Source organism: Coturnix japonica, chromosome 1, assembly GCF_001577835.2.
Source record: "Coturnix japonica isolate 7356 chromosome 1, Coturnix japonica 2.1, whole genome shotgun sequence".
Classification (NCBI taxonomy): Eukaryota; Metazoa; Chordata; class Aves; order Galliformes; family Phasianidae; genus Coturnix; species Coturnix japonica.
In genome coordinates, this window is record NC_029516.1 from 68214151 (window position 1) to 68235703 (window position 21553).

A 21553-nucleotide genomic window follows, 5' to 3' on the forward strand; every position below is an offset into this window, starting at 1 on the left:
ACTGATGTCATCTCCCTGGACTTGTGCAAGGTTTTTGACTTGGTCTCATACCATGTTCTTATCTCTAAGTTAGAGATATATGGATATTAAGGGTGGACTATTCAACAAATAAAGAACTGATTGCATGGTCACAGTCAGTGGACTGTGGTCTATGGTTCTATGTTCAGATGGAGGCTGGTGATGATTGGTGTCCCCCAGGAGTCCATCTTTGGATCACTACACTTAAACATTTTTACTAATGTCCCAGACAGTGAGACTGAGTGTACCCTCAGCAAGTGTGCTGATAACAGTAAGCTGAGTGATGCAGCTGACACAAAAGAAGGAAGGGATGCCATCCAGAGGGACCTAGACTTGAGAAGTGGGCCCACATAAACTTAATGAGGTTCAAGAAGGCCAAGTGCAAGGGCCCTTTACTGCCATCTGTTGTATGGCAACATAACTTAGTGGATTATTGGTGGCAAGGTTCAAACTCCACTGTCATACCCCCAAGATTAATCTCTGTGTAGCAGCCCAACATAATAAAACATGAGGCATTACTTTTGGAGTAGCCTTCATATGTAATACAGTTAATGTATATAAGCAATAGAACTTACTGGTATATGTGCTTTTTTTAAAATTAAAACATAAAAAAGAGTGAGCAACAATAACACAAAACTAATGGAATATTTTATGCTGTTTTTGTGAAACTTCAATGTCTAGTTCAAAGAAAGTGTCTGAAATTCTTAGTGAGTTCTCAGGATGTTAGACAGAGATTTATTTTTTTTTTTGCTATTCATGTCCTTCACTCTTGAAAATAGTTGTTCACAATTGTTCAGATTGTTAAAAAGAAAATACACAAATAAGGCATTATTGTGAAGACAAATCTTATAAAAGTTTAGTAAAAGGGCATTTTTTATTTGAATATCTCTCTGATTGTAAGCCTATGTATTCCATTTGAAAATTTGCAGAGAGCAGCCCTGCTGAGGACATGGTGATTCTAGTGGATAAAAAAATGAACGTGAGCCAGCAGTGTGCTGCTTCTCTTCTTTCCTGTGTGAGAACTGTTGACAGCTCTTATTTCTGTGTACTAGGCAATAACCTTACAAAAAGGCAATTTCATTCTGTTATGTAGACTGGTTGAGTACTGTGAGGAGAACAAGGAATGAAGTAGAAGCAATACGCTTGTAGTATAATACCCAACCAGGAAAATGGTAAAAGTTGACTGCCATAAACGTGTATAAAGCAGAAGAAATAGGGTAGTAGGAATACTGCAGGAAAGAAACGGAAATTTGATATGTCTTGAAAGAAAATAGGAAGGAAAAATATATGAAGCAGAGGATTGGGAAGAGGCTGAGAACATAGAAGAAGAGAAGGGGCGAACATACTTCCCTTTCACTTTGTTTCATGGGTGTTGGTTCTCCAAGAAAAATACAGATATTAAACTTATGGCTTGCATTTGATTTGCCTTTGTATTACATTTTCTACCTGGAAACATCAAAGAGCACATCAATTTTAACCTTCAAAATCTCAGTTCTGTTTGTGACTGTTTCTCAGACACTGCTCTTTGCAGTCTATCCACTAACATTAAGTGCAACTCACCTACCTCTCCTGCTTTGCCTGTCCTTACTTGTATCCTTCATTCACAGTATTCCAGTTGTGTGAATTGTCCCTCCACATATGACTTAAATTACAGCTTTCTAATTGCACCATCTCCTCTGATTATTTCCCATGCTGCATGCAATAGTACAGAGGCTTTTCAGCTGGTCTATCAGCCACATTAATTTCCTGGAGGAGCCCTCTCAAAATCCTCCGTAACAAATCCAAAATTTTCCCCCACTGCCTACCATGGCAGCAGTATTTTCTGTCTCTTTTCTGTCATTCAGTGGTACATCCCCCTCCCCCATCAAATTTAGTTTAAAGCTCTGGTGATGAGCCCAGCCAGCTTGCTGCCAAGGATATTCTTGCCCCTCCTGGTCAGTTGCATCCCATCCAACATCAACATTCCTGGTCTACTGAAGGTGAGTCCTAGATCATAGAATCACCAAGGCTGAAAAAGATCTCTAAGATCATCCATTCTAACTGCTCACCTCTCATCAATATTTCCATATATTTGTCTTCAAAACCTCCAGGGTTGAACTCCACAACCTCCCTGGAGAGCCCATTCCAGTACCTGACCACTCTTTCAGAGAAGAGGTTTTTCCTAACATCCAGGCTGAATCTCCCACGGCACAACTTGAAGCCATTCCTTCTAGTTCTATCACTGACCCTCACATTGCCGCAACTTCCTTTCAGTTATTTATAGAGAGTGATAAAGTCTCCACTGAGCATCATCCTCTCCAGAATGAACAATCCCAGTTCACTCAGACACTCCTCATAAGGCTTGTGCTCTAGACCTCTCACCAGCTTCATTGCCCTTCCCTGAACACACCCCAGGGCCTCAGTGTCTTTTTTGTACAGACTGCCCCAAAAATGAACGCTGTATTCAAGATATGGCTGCACCAGGGCTGAGTACAGAGAGAAGAAAGCACTTATATCTCTCAGCTCTACTACAAGACTCCAGACTCCTTCACCATTTTGTCAGTGGTTTTTCTCTTTCACTTGCTGAGCTCTGTGTCTTTTTCAGTGAACCTGAAATCATAGAATGGCTTAGGTTGGAAGGGACCTTAAAGATGAGCTTCCAAACCCCCGCTGTGGTCAGGATTGCCACCAACAGATCACGTTGCCCAGGGTCCTATCCAACTTGGCTTTCCTACAGGAATGGGGCCTCCAGAATTTCTCTGGGCAACTTGATCCAGTGCCAGTGGATAGTCTGTGCAATAGCATTGATGGTTATGTCCATCCCTCACTCCTGAGCCCATCTATATATTGCATCTTGATAGCCTAAGGTGTCATGGGTTCAACAATCCCTAAATGATTTACCTTGCAAATCCCTAAATGATTTACCTTGCAAATCCTGATCTTCCTGAGTCACTCCAGATCCAGCAGTTTGATCTCCCTGTTGGTTGTTTTGATGTGTTGTACTGTTCTCCAGTGGCTGCCTTTGATTTAAGTTTATATTTAAGTTTCAGCACGTGCGGCAATAAATATCTTCTCATGAATACGGCTCACACATTTGCAGGAAACTATGAGAGATGTTCTGAAAGTAATCCCTCCTATTTTACTATGTTGGCCCATGACATCAGAGACAGATATTGGTGGTATATCAGTAGAGACTGAGCTTTCCCACCAATGTTCAGTTACATTTTGTTGCCATGTGACAGATGGCAGCAGAGGGGCAGTCCGAAAAGATGGAATCTGACATGGAAGCGCATACAAAACAAAGGTGTGGAATTGAATTCTCCCATGTGGAAATAATGGCACCCACTGACATCCATAGATGCTTGCTGAATGTTTATGGAGACCAGAGAATGGATGCTAGCATAGTGAGGTGGAGTATGGTGAGTTTCAGCACTGGCAACAGAGCCAGCCATTTATCTTTGCTGGTGCAGACTTTTTATGAGCATGACATGCAGGCTCTTGTCCATCCAGGGCAAAGATGACAAGCTAATGGTGGTGAAAAATAGACTTGAAAAATAGTGTTACTGTTCTCCAGTGTTTTCTTAGAAGCTTTTATCAGTGACCTGGACACAGGAACTGACTGCACATTAAATCTGGGAACAATAATAAATAGGTAGAAATTGCTGATTCCCTTGAGGATACAGAGGCTCTATAGACAGATATTGATGAATCAGAGTGCAAGGCAGTCATCAACTGTGTGACATTTAACAACAGCAGAAGTCAGAATCTGCACCTGACAGTACAGATGTTCAGAGATGGCAGACAAGTGGATTGAATGCAGTCCTAATAGAGAGATATAGGGGTTTTGGTTGATGGCAAGGTAAAGATGAATCACAAACAGGCTCTGATGGCCAAGTATGTCAACTGTATCCATCCTGTGATGTATCAGGCACAGCACTGCTAGCAGGTTGAAGGAAGGGTTGAAGTACTGGGCTCCCCAGTACAAAAAGGACAGGGATCTCTTGAAAAGAGTCCAGTGGAGGGCTACAAAGATGATGAAGGTCCTGGAGCATCTCCCCTATGAAGAAAGGCTAAGTGAACTGGCTCTGTTTAGCCTTGAGAAAAGAAGACTGAGAGGGGACCTGATCCAGGTCTATAAATATCTGAGGTGTGGAGGGCAAAGTGGTGAGGCCAGACTCTTCTCAGCAGTGTGTGGAGACAGGACAAGGGGAAATGGCCAGAAACCAGAGCATAGGAAGTTCCGCACAAATGTAACTTCTTTACAGTGAGGGTGACGGAGAAATGGAACAGGCTGCCCAGGGGGGTTGTGGAGTCTCCTTCTCTGGAGATATTCAAGACCTGCCTGGATGCCTATCTGTGTGACCTGGTGTAGGGAATCTGCTTTGGCAGGGGCATTGTACTCGATGATCTCTGGAGGTCCCTTCCAACTCTATGCTTCTGTGATTCTGTTAAGTGAATGTCCCTTCTGCTCTGCATTGCTACAGCCTCACCTGGAGCACTGGGTGCACTTCTGGGCACATTTTAAGGTTATTAAAATACTGGAGTGTGTCCAAAGGAGGGAAACAAGGACAGTGAAATAACTATAGGGTAAGACTTACAAGGGGTAGCTGAAGTCACTTGGTTTATTCAGATTAGAGAAGACTAAAGGGTGACCTTGTTTCTGTCTACAACTTTCTCATGACAGAGAATGGAGAGGGAGATGCTTTTCTTCTCTCTCTGGGGATAGGTTAGAAGTGTATGCACAGCGTTCATAGACTTGTGGTTTACCTCTTTGGTTGCCCTGCATGAAGTCAGGAACTAGATTTGGCTCATGGCTCCCTTTCAAGTCAAGACATTCTATGATTTTATAGTTCTAGCAAGCACATACAACATACCAAGAGAATGTCACACTTATGGAATAAGAACAATACTGACAGTGCTGATCTGGGATGCAAAAACTGCTTTCCTTTAAGCTTTAAAAACCAACTTAGTAAGTTCCATACCTACAAAGATAAAGTGCCAGTGGGCTTAGAAAGACATATTTAGTGTTTTTTTTAAATAACCCTATTCTTTTGAGTTTATAGTCCTGTTTGATCAGTAAAATGTCACCAGAGAATGCAATTTAATATAGGCATAACTGTCACAAGACATGCTAGATTGCTCTGTGGACTATCTTCTATATATAACTGACACGACTTTGCAAAATTAAGGCTGCACTTAGAAGTCTCAGCTATGCAATTAATAGCTTGTTGCAGTGAGCTTTTATTCTATATGGCACACAAGCTTTCTTCACAGCAGTAATTTTTCTTCTCCAAAAATCCTAAAACATCAAATGTTTTGATGTTGTATTCACAGTGATCTCCATTATTAAAAATGGCTGTAATTTTAAAAAGTGGTGCATCCCTCTGAACTTTTCAACTACAGACTTCTTCATATAGAGCATATAGTTCATGTAATTGCTTGAATTACCAGTTTACATTAACTTAAAATTTCTAGAGTTTGACCCCTAGAATTCTGTGATTCTGCAAAACTCCAAGATGGGTGCACATGTCAGATCTATCTACTTCCTTATAATCAATGGAAAAGATTTAGATTTAAATAAGTATAGAGATGAGGCACATTTAAATGTAACAAAAAGCTTGTATGATTGAAATCACTAGGAATAAACTTACTGATCATATTCAAAATCTCCCACCCACAAACAGCCTCCAGGAATGACACTATTAAGCAAAAAAAAATTTATAGCTTGGCTTTGAGGGACCTTTTACCCTTTTGGTACTATAAAATACAGGTCTTATGTCTTGCAGTGTTCCTAGCACTAAGAAACTATCAGGAAGCTGAGTGATAGGACTTGATTATTGAAAATTATCTAAATCTAAATCATAAGCCTGCAAACCTAAAATAAAAACCTAAAACCTGAGCTGCAAAATGAGCCAGCGGGGAAGAAGACCGGCATGGATGAATAGGGAGCTGTTCTTAAGGTTGCGGGAAAAAAAGAGAATCTACTGCCTGTGGAAGGAGGGAAGAGCAAGTTGGAACGACTACAAAGAGGTTGTTAAGATGTGTAGAGGGAAAATCAGAGAGGCAAAAGCCCAGCTTGAAACTAAGCTGGCCGCTGGGGTAAAAACAAACAAGAAACTCTTTTACAAATACATTAACAGTAAGAGGAGGACAAAGGAGAATATCCACTCTTTGCTGGATGAGGCTGGGAATGTGATCATAGAGGATAAGGAAAAGGCAGAGGTTCTAAATGCCTATTTTACATCTGTCTTTAAAAGTCATCTCAGTTATTCCCAGGGCTCCCCATGCTCTGACCTGGTAGTCTTGACTGAACCCCCTGTGATTCTGGAAGAAGAGGTCAGGGAATTACTACTCCAACTGGACTGTCACAAGTCCATGGGTCCGGATGAGATTCATCCGAGAGTGCTGAAGGAACTGGTGGGGGTGATCGCTGAGCTGCTTTCCATTATCTTTCAGCACTCCCTGTTAACAGGAAGACTGGAGACTTGCCAACGTGACTCCCATTTACAAGAAAGGTTGTAAGGAGGATCCGGGGAACTACAGGCCTGTTAGCCTGACCTCGGTGCCAGGGAAGGCTATGGAACAGATTATCTTGAGGGAGGTCATGTGGCAGGTGTGGGATGACCAAGAGATCAGACCTAGCCAGCATGGGTTCGTGAAGGCTGGGTCCTGCTTGACCAATCCGATCTCCTTCTACAATCCTGTGACCCATCAGATGGATGAAGGAAAGGCTGTTGATGTGGTCTACTTAGACTTCAGCAAAGCCTTCGACACTGCTATTCTCCTGAAAAATCTGGTAGCCTGTGGCTTGGATGGGTACACTCTTGGCTGGGTAATTAGCTGGCTGGAGGGCCGGGCCCAGAGAGTGGTGGTAAATGGAGTTAAATCCAGTTGGAGACCAGTCATGAGTGGTGTTCCCCAGGGGTCGGTGCTGGGACCTGTCCTCTTCAACATCTTTATTGATGACCTGGATGAGGGCATTGAGTGTGCCCTCAGTAAGTTCGCGGATGACACAAAATTGGCCGGGAGTATGGATCTGCCTGAGGGTAGCGAGGCCCTACAGAGGGATCTGGATAGGCTGGAGAGCTGGGCCGAAGCCAATGGAATAAGGTTCAACAAGACCAAATGCTGAGTCCTGCACTTAGGCCACAACAACCCCAGGCAGCGCTATAGGCTTGGGGCAGAGTGGCTGGAGGACTGTGTGGAGGAAACGGATCTGGGAGTACTGATTGATGCTCGGCTGAACATGAGCTGACAGTGTGACCAGGTGGCCAAGAAGGCCAATGGCATCCTGGCTTGCATCAAAAACAGTGTTACTAGCAGGAACAGGGAGGTAATTGTCCCCCTGTACTCGGCATTGGTGCGGCCGCACCTCGAGTACTGTGTTCACTTTTGGGCCCCTCACTGCAAGAAAGACATTATGGCCCTGGAACGTGTTCAGAGGAGGGCTACGAAGCTGGTGAGGGGTCTGGAGCACAGGCCTTATGAGGAGCGGCTGAGGGAGCTAGGATTGTTCAGCCTAGAGAGAAGAGGAGGCTCAGGGGAGACCTTATAGCTCTCTATAACTTCCTGAAGGGAGGTTGTAGTGAGCTGGGGGTCAGCCTATTCTCTCGTGTAGACAGTGATAGAACTAGAGGGAATGGTTTCAAGCTGCGCCAGGGGAGATTCAGGCTGGACATTAGGAAGTATTACTTTTCGGAAAGGGTAGTCAGGTATTGGAATGCACTGCCCAGGGAGGTGGTGGAGTCACCGACCATGGGAGTGTTCAAGAAACGTTTGGATGTGGTGCTGAGGGATATGATTTAGCAGGGAAGTACTGGTAATGGTTGGAGTGGATGATCTAGGTCTTTTCCAACCTTGATAATTCTGTGATTCTGTGTGATTCTGTAAATGGTTTATGACAGTTGTCACTGTTTGTCTGTCATGCATCAGAGAGTTGCAGGCCACTCTACAACATCAGCTGAGAATAAGGATCTTTTCTATCTAAGCTGCTGTCTAGGTAAGTGCTTACGTGTTTCCATGACAACTCTTGTACATATTACTTATTTCTCTTATTGATACCTGGCAGGAGATCACAAGTGAAATTCCACTGGCAATGCTCCTTTAATCTTTCCTATCAGAAATACAACATAAGAAACACACTCTCAAGGACTTAGTCAACCTTAAGCCTTGCCAAGTAAATTTTACATTACAATTTAGAAGTAATCTCCATTCACTTAGCACCTTTCCCTGCCTCTATCAATTTGTTAATTATCATTGCTTATTATTCTTTTCATCTGCAGAAGATCCATAAGCATCTTAAGAAAAAAGGAGACATAACAGAATGTTCTCACTGCTTGTACCTGCTACTTTCTCAAACATGCAAGCTATGCAATCAAAAAGCCGTTTGATAAAAAATACTTTTAAAAAAAATATAAAATACCAATTCACCATTGATAGTTATAAATATCACACTGTAGTTCCCATTCAAACCAAAATGATGTTGCAAGATGGTTAATCAGACAGTTGTCTGAGGTTTTTCATCACTCCTTCCACACTAACAATCTAACAACGTATAGTGTAAAAATAAGTTATAATTAGCTTGGTAAAAGATGTAATTTAGCTGTAATTGCTTGTTTGTCCCAAGAATTGCTACTATAGCACATTTACCTTGCTAATGTCTTTAAACTACAGACATAATGCAATTACTCTGCATGGATTTTAAAAGCAGTCTGTGCTCAATTTGTAAGCAAAACAGCAACAGTATAAAATAAAACAAATAAAAGTCACTATTTGAGCCAAACATGATCAAATTAGCAGTGAATAAGTGTAAAGACCTTTGGATTTCTGTACGTTACGACTGTGGACTTCAGTATTCATTAATCTATGTTTCATGTCACTCACATGTGAGGACAGGATAACTACTGAATGATGGTAATTTTATCATCTTGTTCCTTACTATTAGTAAATATCTACAGAACTTAAGATGACCTTAATGTTCCTCCTTCTGAAGTAATGACACAGGAAAGCCATTTTCTTGGTGTTACAGAGTTTTCACATAGGGCCTTACAGTGGAAATAGCACTAAAATCTCCCACCACCGTACCACTGAAGTATGACATAATGGCAGGATGTTGAATTAAGAAAGTGATAATTACTTGACAGCAAATTTGGTAATCTCTCTTTATAATCTAACACAATACAACAGAGTATATCTATAGTGCACTGCCAGGCTCATAAAACTCAAGAAACACAATGTATTTAGGTATTGCTAGCTCAAGAGTTTTTATAGTTAAGTCTTGTGCTTACAGTACCTTCCATATGAGAAACAGATAAGGAAATAAAAACAAAACAAAACAAAAACAAAACAAAACCCCACAACATAGGTTAATCCATATCAGAGTCATCCATATTAGAGTGAGCATGTCAAGCACACAAATGATTTGCTTATTTTTAATCTTGCCAGCTTCCAAAATGATATACATCATAGAATCATAAATCATAGAATCCTTAAGATCGCTTAAAGATTGCTTTAGTTCCAGCTTCCCTATAACAGCCAGAAACACCTTCCACTAGCTTAGACACATCCAACCACGGGTCCATGGGCCATATGTGGCCCCACACAGCTCACAATGCGTAATGCATCCACTGCTCGGCAACAGCCCAACCATCAGCACACTATTAACCCCGTATCAACCGAAAGCAGTACATGGGGAGGGCAGTGTTGTGCAATGCTGAATCAAGTGACAGCAAATAACTGAATGCATTTTGATACACTGGCTAAACAAAGGGCTCTGAACAGTGAAGAATACACAGTCATGCTTTTTGTTTTGATAAAGGAATTTGAAAACAGAATGATACATTCCTTAGAATTGGAAAGGACCTTTAAAGGTTAACTAGTATGACTTTCCTGCAATGAACAGAGACATGGATAGCTAGATGAGGTTGCTCAGAGCCCCATCCAGCCTGACCTTGAATGTCTCTATGGATGGGACATCCACCCCATCTCTTGTTAACCTGTGCCATGGCTTCATAACCCTCACTGTAAAAGACTTTTTCCTTGTATCCAATGTAAATTTTCTCTCAAGTTTGAAATCATTTCCCCTTATCCCATCACAACAGGCCTTGCAAAAGAGTCTGACCCCTTCCTTCTTATAGCCCGCTTTACATACTGGAAGGCCGCTTTCAGCTTTCTTTTTGCCAGGTTGGCCAGTCCCTGCCTGTTTTTGCAGGGAAAAAAGTTACATCCCTGGGATCACTTTTGTGGCTCTCTTCAGGGTGCGCTGCAGGAGGTCCACAGCTCTCTTGTACAGAGGACTCAACCTCTTGACAACAGTACTCCAGGTGAAGCTTCACCAGGGCAGAGTCGAAGAGCAGGATCATCTCCTTTGACTTGCCAGCCATACTGTTTTTGATGCAGCCCAGGATACAGTTGGCAGACTAAGCTGTGAGGGCATACTCCTGGCTCATGTCCACCTTGCTACCCACCAGCACCCCTCAAGCCCTTTTTAGAAGGACTGTGCTCAAACCTTTCATCCACAGCTTGTACTGGTAGAAAGGGTTGCCTTGACCCAGGTGCAAGATCTTGCACTTGGATTTGTTGAGCCTTGTGATGTTTTCCTAGGCCCACTGCCTGAGCCAGTCTAGGTCTCTCTGGATGGTATTCCATCCTCCAAGGATGTTGACTGCACCCCACATCTTGGGGTTTCAAGACTGAAAAAAAAAATAATCAATTTACATTTGCAAGACCATTTTCAGTTGATATAAATACATGACCTGCAAATTTTCAAATGGAATATACAGAGCTGCAATCAGATATTCAACTAAAAAATCTGATCATGTCTCTTTACTGGACTTTCATATTCCCCATCATGGCAGAGAAAAGTCTAATTTGCTTCACAGTCACACCATATTCGTGTAATCATGTTTTGGCAGTATGCACATTTTGAAAATTATTGTAAAGGACTAAGTATAGGAAGAGTAAAATTCCATCAATGATGAATACTATGAAGCCTCACTAAGAACTGCAACCACTACCATCAAACAAGATTGGTGTGAGGGTTTCATGAAAACAAGGTCACATATCCCACTAGTTTTAAGGTTTTGTCCTCCTCTCTCTTTTTTTTTTTTTTTTTTATGTTAAGGAAAATGTTTAAAATTAATGTGTTTTATGCTAGGGGTCTCAGAACTGAACACTGTAGTGCAGGTGGCGTCTCATGAGAGGGTAATAGAGAGGGAAAATCAGCTTCCTAGTGCTGATTCTGAAAGATTATTGCCTTATCTGTATGAGAGGTGTCAACAGTCTCCTTGCCCCTTAGACACACTGCTGAAGGAAATCCCAGTGCCACTTAGGATCTTCCTGGACTCCACAGGAACTGAAAAGTTGCAGAGATGCTCTGACCATCAGGGGCTGAGGCAGATGCATCTGCTCAGCAAAACCACTTCTTTGCAGGAAGAATACATAGAATTGCTTTCTGATTTCTGAAAGTCTAGAAATGTATTAACAGACCTATAAGAGAGTGACACAGAAAGATTGTAGTAGCCTTGACTGACCCCAGAGTTGCAAGAGTCAAGACTCATCATCTCCAAAAAAGCGTTTCTTATGACTACCATTTAAATACCAGACTAAGAAGTTGCTGGTGATGCATTTTAACCAGGTAATGGCTGAATTTTGAATGAATGACTTAATTTCCCAATTAGATACTAAATCTCAGTTTAGAAGTAGTTGTTATGTTAACACAGGGAAATTACACAACTCTCAACATAAAAGCAACAGAGTTACTTCTACCACTATGATAGTTGTTATAGGATGCTATTTATAATAGGATGCTGTTTACATTTTTTTAAATAAGGAACTGGTTCTGGAAGAAGCAATGCCACTGAAGATCAAGTCATGAAGTGACATTTTCTTGTAAAAGGCTTCTCCCATCTTTCCATGCACTCACCTGCAACAGTTCCTTACCAAATGTACAATCTCACTGCTTCAGGTATAAAAACTTCTTTGCCAGGCTTGAAACACATATGTTTTCAAGCATGTTTTCTAAGCATTCATTGACATCTTTATCTCCCAAATACTGTTTGCATCCATCTTTGCGTGCCTAACTACATGGGATCAATTCTAGGATCAAATCAACATTTAAAGTTGAAAAGACAGATCTAGTCCTCTTTTAAAAGTTTTTGTAAAAATGGAGACCAGCTGCTTGCAAGTAGCTTCACTGTCACCAGCCAAGATTTGGAGTGAGTACAGAAAACCTAACACACACCAGTGAACTTGCTACTTGCCCTTAATTTGCAATTTTTAACTGGGTGTCAGTTATTACACTCAAATTTCTTAACTATGAATCTTAATGGGGCAAGGGCTCCTTTGTATTTCTTTGTAGTGACTAATACAGTGAGGGACTTACTGGGGTCTACTAACCTTTACTAATGTAACAAACCTGTCAGAGAGAATTATGTCTGTAGAGTTACTGAATCCAAAAATCTCTAATAGGAAGACAATCTTCAATCATCTAGAGGTCCTAAGGGAATTAAGGGTCAGTTGAGATCTTTATTCATAACTCTGGAGCAGTTTCATAAATCCCTTTCTTACGTTATATTCCAGCTCACCACCTGTAAAATATATGGAGAATTATTTGATGTTTCTGCCTCACCCATTTCAAATTAAACTCTCAACTGCTAGGAGCACCTTTCTTCATTCAGAATCTCATCAAAGAAAAATGCTGGGATATTTCTCAGCAACTTTTCAACCTCTAGTTAATGACCAGTTAATAGTTAATGACCAAAACAAGCACCACAAATACTATTTAATCTTTCAAACAAAAAATAACTCAGGGTCTGTCCAGAATAGGAATGATACTGTCATGTGTCTGTGGCAAGCTCTGATCTCCCAAGGTTTTTCATAAGTCTGTATAATACTAAGCGGACCTAATTCAGCAATTATTTTCCTTTTCATACTCTTGGGTCTGAAAGTTTCCATTGCTAGACCTGCCCACATTACCATATATAACACAGATAACCTTAAAGCAGCAAGCTAGAAAATACATTTCATCAGTGACCACCAAAAACCTCTACACATAATGCAGCAAAAAGAGTCACCACTGAAATGAATGTCAATTCTGATGGCAATCGCAAAAGAACAGAGTTGGGAGACACTACAGGGCAGCAACAATGAAGGAATAAGCCTTCCTCTCCCCAAAGCCGCAATTAAGCAAGAAAGTATGCTGGAAGTCATTATTAAAGTGGTGCTATTATTATGGGTTCTAGAAGCAGTTTAGCAGTAAGCTGAAACCAGAAACAAGGCTCTTTACAAGGCACAGAGGTTCTTTCAACATCTAAGAAAAAAACCTACCTGCTACTCACTCAAAAATCTGAAGTCGTGTCAGTCAAACTGTGCATGCCAGCATAGCACTGATTTAAAATGACAATGCCACACAAGTGAAAATGAAACCTCTTAGCTTTCTCCGAGAATGAAAGCAAGTAAGTAATCACAAGCTATTCCTCAGAAACTTGATCATAGCCTGATTAGGACCTTTGCTTCCCCAACAGTTACTCAGATTTTGAACCTGCAGGGCAGGTGTGACATTAGAATCAGTAAGGCTGTGAGTGGACAAGACATGGGCAAAATAAAGGTAGATCTGGAGCAGCAACAGAATCATATGAAATTCATTCTGACAAAAGGAAGAAGGAAAAGAGTAGAGGGGAAGAAACGGAGTAAGCTTTTAATCTCATATCTTTCGTATTTTTTTATGGTGTATATAGCACAACTTTAAAGTACAGAAATGGTCTCATTTATGTATTCTTACAAGTAGGAGACCAGATGGGACTGAAATAGTGTTGTTTTGCTCCTTTTATTAATATAATTCTATGTACTTCCCTTTGAAAGCTTGTTTAAAAACTCTTCAGAGATCTACAATCAGGATCTAACTGGGGTTTTCAGCGTTGTTGATTAATAGGCAGACAGAAACCATTCAGATCCAAACAGAATTTTTTTCTCCTTTCTCTTGTTTTGGCTCTTCTACCTTACACTCCTGCTATAGGTTCTCTTGCTCTGCTGAGAGTTTCCCAAGACACAGACACTGAGATAGACAACAACTATGGAATTGCTATAAACGTAAACAAAAAAAAAGGGGGGGGCTTCAAGAAGGACAAATCATTTGGAATAAGCTGGGAATGGGCACATAATGCCTGTCAAGCTGCAGAAACACTGCTTCTCCCAGAAGCCAAAACAAAACAAAATAAAACAAACAAACAAACAAAAAAACTAAACAGCTCAGAAAAATACTGTGAAGCAGTGTAGCATGTAGAACAATGTATAAGACAGTATAGTGTACAAGAGAACACAATCATACTTTACTGCAGCTTGAATGCAGGACTGATAAGAGCAATTTTTTTTTTGTTAGCTTATGCTGACTGTACCTTCAAGCTGAACAGCTCACACTGACACAGCTGCAGGACAGGTTACCAAAAGTGCTGAAAGAAGCATTTGGTTTAAATGTACTCAATGTATACAACTATTTTGCTGCACTCAGCACTTGTTAAATCACACTATGTCCAGGTTTGGTACTCCCAGTTCAAGAAATATATTCAAAACTTGGAGATCATTTGACAGAACACCATCAAGATTAGCAATGTGCAAAAGCTGCTGCACTGATTTTTTGTTTACATAGAGAAAAAATGAAAACAAACGGAATGAACTGAGAACTACTGGAAGAGATTACCAAAAGAAATGATGGAGTATCTCTTCCTTTAAATACTTAAGGCTCAGGCTGATCAGGCCATGGGTAATATGGCCTTCCACTCAGCAAAAGGCTGGACCAGATGATCCAGAGGGATCCCTACCAACTTAGACTTCCATAATCTATTCCATAATCTAAGTGATTCCACAATGTAAATGTAAAAACAAACAAACAAAAAAATCTAAAAACAGTTACGGGGCCTGTGACACATGGATAAAAATGTCTAGATCGGCTGTGAAGTAAGCTTCACTATTTTAAAATAAACCTAGCCTCAGGCTTCAAATAACATTTAACTGTTATACTATAACAGTATTTACGTTTAATGGAGTTTATTCACAGCATATTCACTAGGAAATGATGCTGTTTGAGCTACATTTTACTTTTCCTTCTCCTTCTAGACAAATCACTGACATGCAAAATATTTTTTTGCTATCTGTATTCCAACACTGATGTGTATATCTGCATAGGAAACCTAAAGAGTTGTATACCCCTTGGAGGGGAAACTAAAACTAAATATGGAATCTTTTCACAGCTTCTCAAACATATTATAAACTGAGTTCTTCTGCTAATGTGACTGAAAACAGCCTCTAGAAAATTAGGATGACTTCTTTTCCAGATTTCATTGTATTGCTCTGAGTAACTTTTTAAATTATTATTTATTTTCAGTTCTCTTACTTTCATGGGATCATACTACAATTGTTATTCTGCTGTTGTCTTATGACATCACAGTCAAAATATGACAGAAATAGATATCTCTGCTATGGCAAGGGATAAGCATCTCAGGGTCATTCTTTGCCTATCTCTCCTTGTCATTATTTCCTATGTCAATAAATGGAGGTTATCAGATAATACAGGCAGGAGCAATAGAATAAAAGAGATAATTTGAACATGCTTCCTGTTCTAAGATGTCAGTAATTCGCAATTTTTCTCATTTCAGGGACAAACCATCTGTCCCTCTTAAGCCTCAGAGATTAACTTTCAGTTATGCAGAGGGTACAAAGCCTGCTCACAAGATTTAACTGTTTGACCAACAGGCTCAAATAAGCATTAAAGCTTTGGTGTGCTATTTCATACATTCCAGTTAAGGGTAAAAAACATTTAAGTATGGATTACCATAAATAAACCATTCTGAAATCTCTGCCTAGTCTACAGTACCATTATCTCTGACTTCATATATACTATCTCAAACAGATATGGACATGCTCCCTTTCTTATAGTTTGATCTGAGACTTAATAAAATGTGACTTGCATGGTTGCCGTAACACTGTCTTTTATGTTCAATGATTATCGCACATTTTTTTTCATCTATAAGAGACAATATGAATCACTCCTGCTGTAAGAATAAATTAGACAATTAATTAATGCAGAAAAATCTCATCAGGAGCAATAGTTTTTATCTATAACACAGAATTGATGGAAAATTTGCTGTACTTGAAATTTTGCTAATACTTCAAGGTCAGCTAACTCTACAGCGCACCTTTGTCTGCTCTTTACATGTCAGCAAAAAGAAAATCTTAACAATCTGCTATAAATTTACCTCAAAGCTGAGTATAAAATATTTGAATTTGGAAATTTAGCTCCATTTCACTTAGATGTGAACTTTTCCTCATAATTATACTATTAATAATAAACTAGTACTGCTCCTATGAGACATTTTTGAAATAGTTTAAATATAAACATCCAATAAGACACATTAAGGATCTTTCTGACTATACTTAGTTTTCCAGCTCTCTGAAATACAGAAGATCAGAGATTATAATCATCTTGACAGATGTATAGTTCCCCCAATAAGATGTATTTTATATAAAAATTAAAGAAACATTAAATGTATTATAAATGCCTCACTGTATATGCATTCATTAACCTTAATTAATAGAACAAAGTAAAACTTCTGAAGACTGTTTTCTTGCAAGGTTCTCCACTGAAGATTTAATAATTTATTGTCGGTTCAAATTTTACTTTTTAATTCTCATTTTCAAATTCTTGTGTTACGAATGAAATTTCTTTTCAAAATTTTTGTTTATAAAATTTCCATTTTATACAGAACATGATTTTCTGATAAAGTCTGTGAAAACAGTTTCTGTAATCCTTTCCTCTGATTAAAAAAAAAAAAAAAAAAAAAAAAAGTGAAAAGTGAAACCTATCCTATAAATGCATATAACCTAATTTTTTTAATTTAGTGAATGCCTTTCTTGACAGCTAAGTCACAATCTGTAAAGGCAAACATCAACACTGGATTTCTTCTGCAGAGCTACACAGGAAGCTCCTCAGTCTCTATATACTTGCCCATAAACATTCAGAAGGCAAACTAAGTCAACTAACATTTGCACTTGTCCCATTCCTTTACAAAATACATTCGACACTTAAGATAAATTCAGCATAAATCATCATCCCAGCCACATATTTAAATACTATAAGCTTCCTTAACCCTCAGCTCAGACTTCCCTAATCTCTGAAAGAAAGCAATGCCAGATGGCCACGAACAACTGCTTAGAGGACCACAGGGAAATACCTGAAGCTTTTAATACCATGGTGGAAAAACACCTTTTGTTTCAACTTACTGCTCAGGCACACTTAGATCAAATTTATGTGTGGAAATCACGTGCAGTCCTTCCACATTAGCTCATACATCTGATTTTGGCTTTCAAAAAATGTATTTTTTGTCATGAATCTAATTCAACAACTGTCCTGCTGGACAGAAACAATACACTGACTCTTTATCATAGTTATTTCAGCAACAATATGCTTGTTACATGGAGACAAGGACAATCAACTAAGCAATGCATTTCTCCATCACCTCCATGCATATACATGTCAATACAGATAAGTCTGAATAAAACATGTACACACATATATATGTATGCATGTGTATATGGTGTGTGTACATATACATGCATATATGTGTGTGTTATATACTAAGACTGCTCTGAAAGTAAAGCCTCCTATTTTATTATGTTGGCCTGTGACATCAGAGGCAGATGATGGTAGTGTGGCAGTAGAGACTGAACCTTCCTGCCATAATTCACTGTTGCCATGTGACAGACTGTAGGAGAGTGGCAGTCTGACAAAATGGCATCTGACATCGAAGTGCATGAGAAGCAAAGGAGTGGAACTGAATTCTTCTGTGTAGAAATAATGTTACCCACTAACATTCATCATGCATTGGATGTCTATGAAGATCAGACAGCGGATGCTAGCACAGTGAGGCGGCAGGTGGTGCATTATAGCAGTGGTGACAGCAATGTGAAAGGCAAGCAACATTCCAGATGACCATGCACAGCTGTCACACTACAAAATGAAGAGCATCTCAATCAGCTCATCCATGACAATCTGTACATTACAATCAGGGAACTATGTATGGAGCTCAATATCAGCTCCAACGCATTGAAAACAATGGTTGCAACATTGGAACATTTTAAAGTTTGTGCCATGTGGATCCCACGAATGCTCACAGGAACACTATATGCAAGTTTGTCAGGATCTATTGAACCAATATGAAGCTGAAGGTGACAGTTTCCTGAATTGATAATGATGATTGCCTCATCATTATCAGTGCTGAGACATGGTGTCACCAATATGAGAAAAAGTCCTTGATGTGGCCACATGGGAATTCCCCATTGAAGAAAAATTTCAAGATGCAGCCTCTCAGTGGTTAAAATGATGCAAACCATCTCTTACAACAAGAAACAGGTGAGCCTTCTGGATTTCCTGGAACCCATACAAATCATCAACTCTGAATGCTACATCACAGTGCTGACTAAGCTAAAGGCTCAGAGTTCCCAGCCAGAGAAGAAGATAACCTTTCTCTTGTAACACAATAACACCAGGCCCCACAGTAAGCTGGAGCATACTGCTAGTCTTCACCAAACTGTCCTACCACACCCAGTGGTACAGTCCAGATTTGTTTCATTCTTTTCTGAGTTCCACCTGTTCAGGTTGACCGAACATGGACAGTGTCAGCAACACCACCATTGTAGCAACTGTGAAACAGTGACAGTGGGTCACGTATGCTGGTGCAGATTTTTAAAAGTAAGGCACTCAGGATGTTGTCCATGGCTGGCAAAAATACACAGCTAATGGCAGTGACTATGTTAAAAAACAGCATTTTGTAGCTGAGAATTTGTTCTGTCCAATAGCGCTATTGTGCTACTTTTATCTGCTGTGGTTTCCATGGAAGTAGGAGGCACTACTTTGAGTGACCTATATACAAGAAAGCAGAATGTCTTCCTCCAAAATTTCCCCATGAAACCAACACTAGAATCTCAACTCACAAAAGAATAAGAATTAAGAAGTATTTCAAGAAACTACTGCAGTATCTTGTAAGAGTTGCTTTAGAAAATATTCTGTCTACTTCATATCAAAAACTCACTCATCATTATAACCAGGAACTATTTCATTTTCTCTGGAGTTCTTTACTAACTTTTTCTATTAATTCCCTTTCTCTGAACACTTCATCCAATTCTCAAAAATGAGCCCATTTGACAGCCAAATCCTGAGTCATCCTTCAGTTCCACTGAAAATATGTAGAGATGTGTGTAAGACTAAGTCATTCAGTAACTGATCATCCCCCTTTCTCTTTGTGCCACTTCCCTCCACTACAACTGCCTACTTGCTTTCCAAATGCACAATTGCCTTATCCTATCCTGACACAGCTCTGTCAGCGATGCTGGGAAATGTTCTGTACTTAACAGATCAGTATGCTGAAAGTCAGGACTAATGAGACCAGGCAAATCTGGGAATGAGGAAAAAGGGTTGAGAGGAAAGTTAAGACTGAAATAGCAGGGAGTGCTTCAGTATGGAGTAGAAGTAGGAGGCAGTGGCAGAGCTGCCTAGAAAGCCCAGAGCTGGGCTAACAGGAGAGTTCAAGGCAGGAGTGAGACACTGAAAATTTCAGAGTAAGCAAGAAACACGCACACTTAGTCAAACACCCAAAGCCTGTCAGCAATAATATACAATCAAAGGTTCCAGGTGCAAGGCCAGAGGTGGCAAACTAAAGTACACTTGCCTATAGCACGCTTCATTCTAGTTCACGTTTCTGTGATTAAAATGAGATGGCCTATTTACTTGAATGGCTTAAGACACAGGATAATAATGTAGTCTGATTATGAAAAATAAGAATCTAGCAAGACTTCAGTCCTCTTGAATGATGCACAAGATGTCAAGTTTGGCTGGCAAAACTGAATTCAAGTCAGGTAAAGAGAAGAAAGGGGGAATTTAATACAGTTAAGGTGAACAACGTAAACCAGGCTGGTTGATCAAATTTCTGTTGTAACATCAAAAAGTACTTGACATCTTGCACCTTAGCATTTTTCTATAATTGTGATTCTGTAGTACTGTATTTATTGTGTGTAGCATAGCTCATACAAAAAAACATTTTTGGAGCATCAGATGAGACAATGCTTAATAACAGAAAAAGAAGTAATATAAGCCTACTAAGGAAACACATGTATTTTAGTAAGTGAAGGTAAAGAGATAACTGATGATTGATTACAGAGAACACAATTATATCAGAAGAGCCATTCCAGAAATAATAGTGACAAGCATCATATGAAAAAAAAATCTTCCAAGGTGTCAAAGTAATGCAACTTCAAGGTTGAATAAAAGTGATTAATTCTGGGAACAATTAAAGTAACTTCCTGGTAGTGTTTGTATACAAAAGATTAAAAAATAACAAAAAACATGAACTGCAATGACATGTTTCTCACTCCTTTCTATCTAGTTCTATTTAAGTAAGATTCACACTATTTCAGTGGTTGAAACATTTTAGTCTATTACTGTTAAAAGATCACTGTTGCTAGAGTGGTTCAGTGCTATACCAAATCTCCCATTAATGCTTGCTCCTAGAAGTTATTTCAGTGTGTCAAGATGAGCAGTGAAGCTGCTAGTAAGATTACAACTCTAGAACACTGACTCTAGACCACCTGAATTGTACTGTTAACGGCCCTTCTTTTTAAAATAAACCTAGAAAAGATGTCTTTGGTTATTTATGAGATATACAGTATATTTCTGGACCACAAACATTAATGACATGGTTCATACATTCAAGTATTGTAATATTGGGAAAACAGTGACCTTTGCTTTTAAATGGAGCAAGCTCTTATTTTCAGCAGTACTCACACATATCGAGTATTAGACTTTATGTTCCTCAGCAGTACTGTTCAATCAAGGATGCCTAGCTGCTAATTGATTTGAACATCTCCCCTCCTTGCACCTCGCGTTATTTTGTTCAAAGTAGTCTTTATGCTTTTGTTTGTTGAGGAGTTGCAACTCCTCTTGCCTCTTGGCTCACGGAGGGAAATAAATTTTGATCCTTCAGAAGTAAATGCGAACCTCCAATTTCACATATCAGTGTGGACAACTGTAGCTGAAACTGAACCCAAACTACTTCATCATTCCAGTTATTTCACATTTAAGCTGATACTGTAAGAGGTTAGAAAATAGGCAATTCATTGTTTCTAACTAGAGAAATGGAAAAGAACTTCCTTCAAACAAAAAAGCAGCTTGTCAGTGAAGTTTACAACAAATGAGATTTATGCCAACAGTGAGAATGTACTTCAAAATTATATTTAACTACAGCTTAACAAGTTACGAAACCTGTTATCACAGGTTTTTAACCATACAGTAATTCTTCTCTTCCCGAAAAACAGTTTTGCTATTTCTTAAATAATCCAGTTCAAAACATGTTAGAATATTGAGTTTCACGAATTATTAGTTGAAATACAGCAACCAGATGATAATAATGACCCTAAAAATGTACATTTTCTCATTAGGCACAGGTTTAATACTGAATATACTCCATGCAAGTATGAGAGACAGGGTGAGAAGGGAGGAGGAGACAGCTGG

At 39.5% G+C, this 21553-nt stretch overlaps 1 protein-coding gene across 5 annotated transcripts in view; it reads right to left on the reverse strand.

Moving 5' to 3' along the window:
* TSPAN9 (tetraspanin 9) overlaps window positions 1–21553 on the reverse strand; it is a 135806-nt gene that overhangs the window by 35134 nt on the left and 79119 nt on the right. The gene's annotated exons all lie outside the window — the stretch shown is intronic.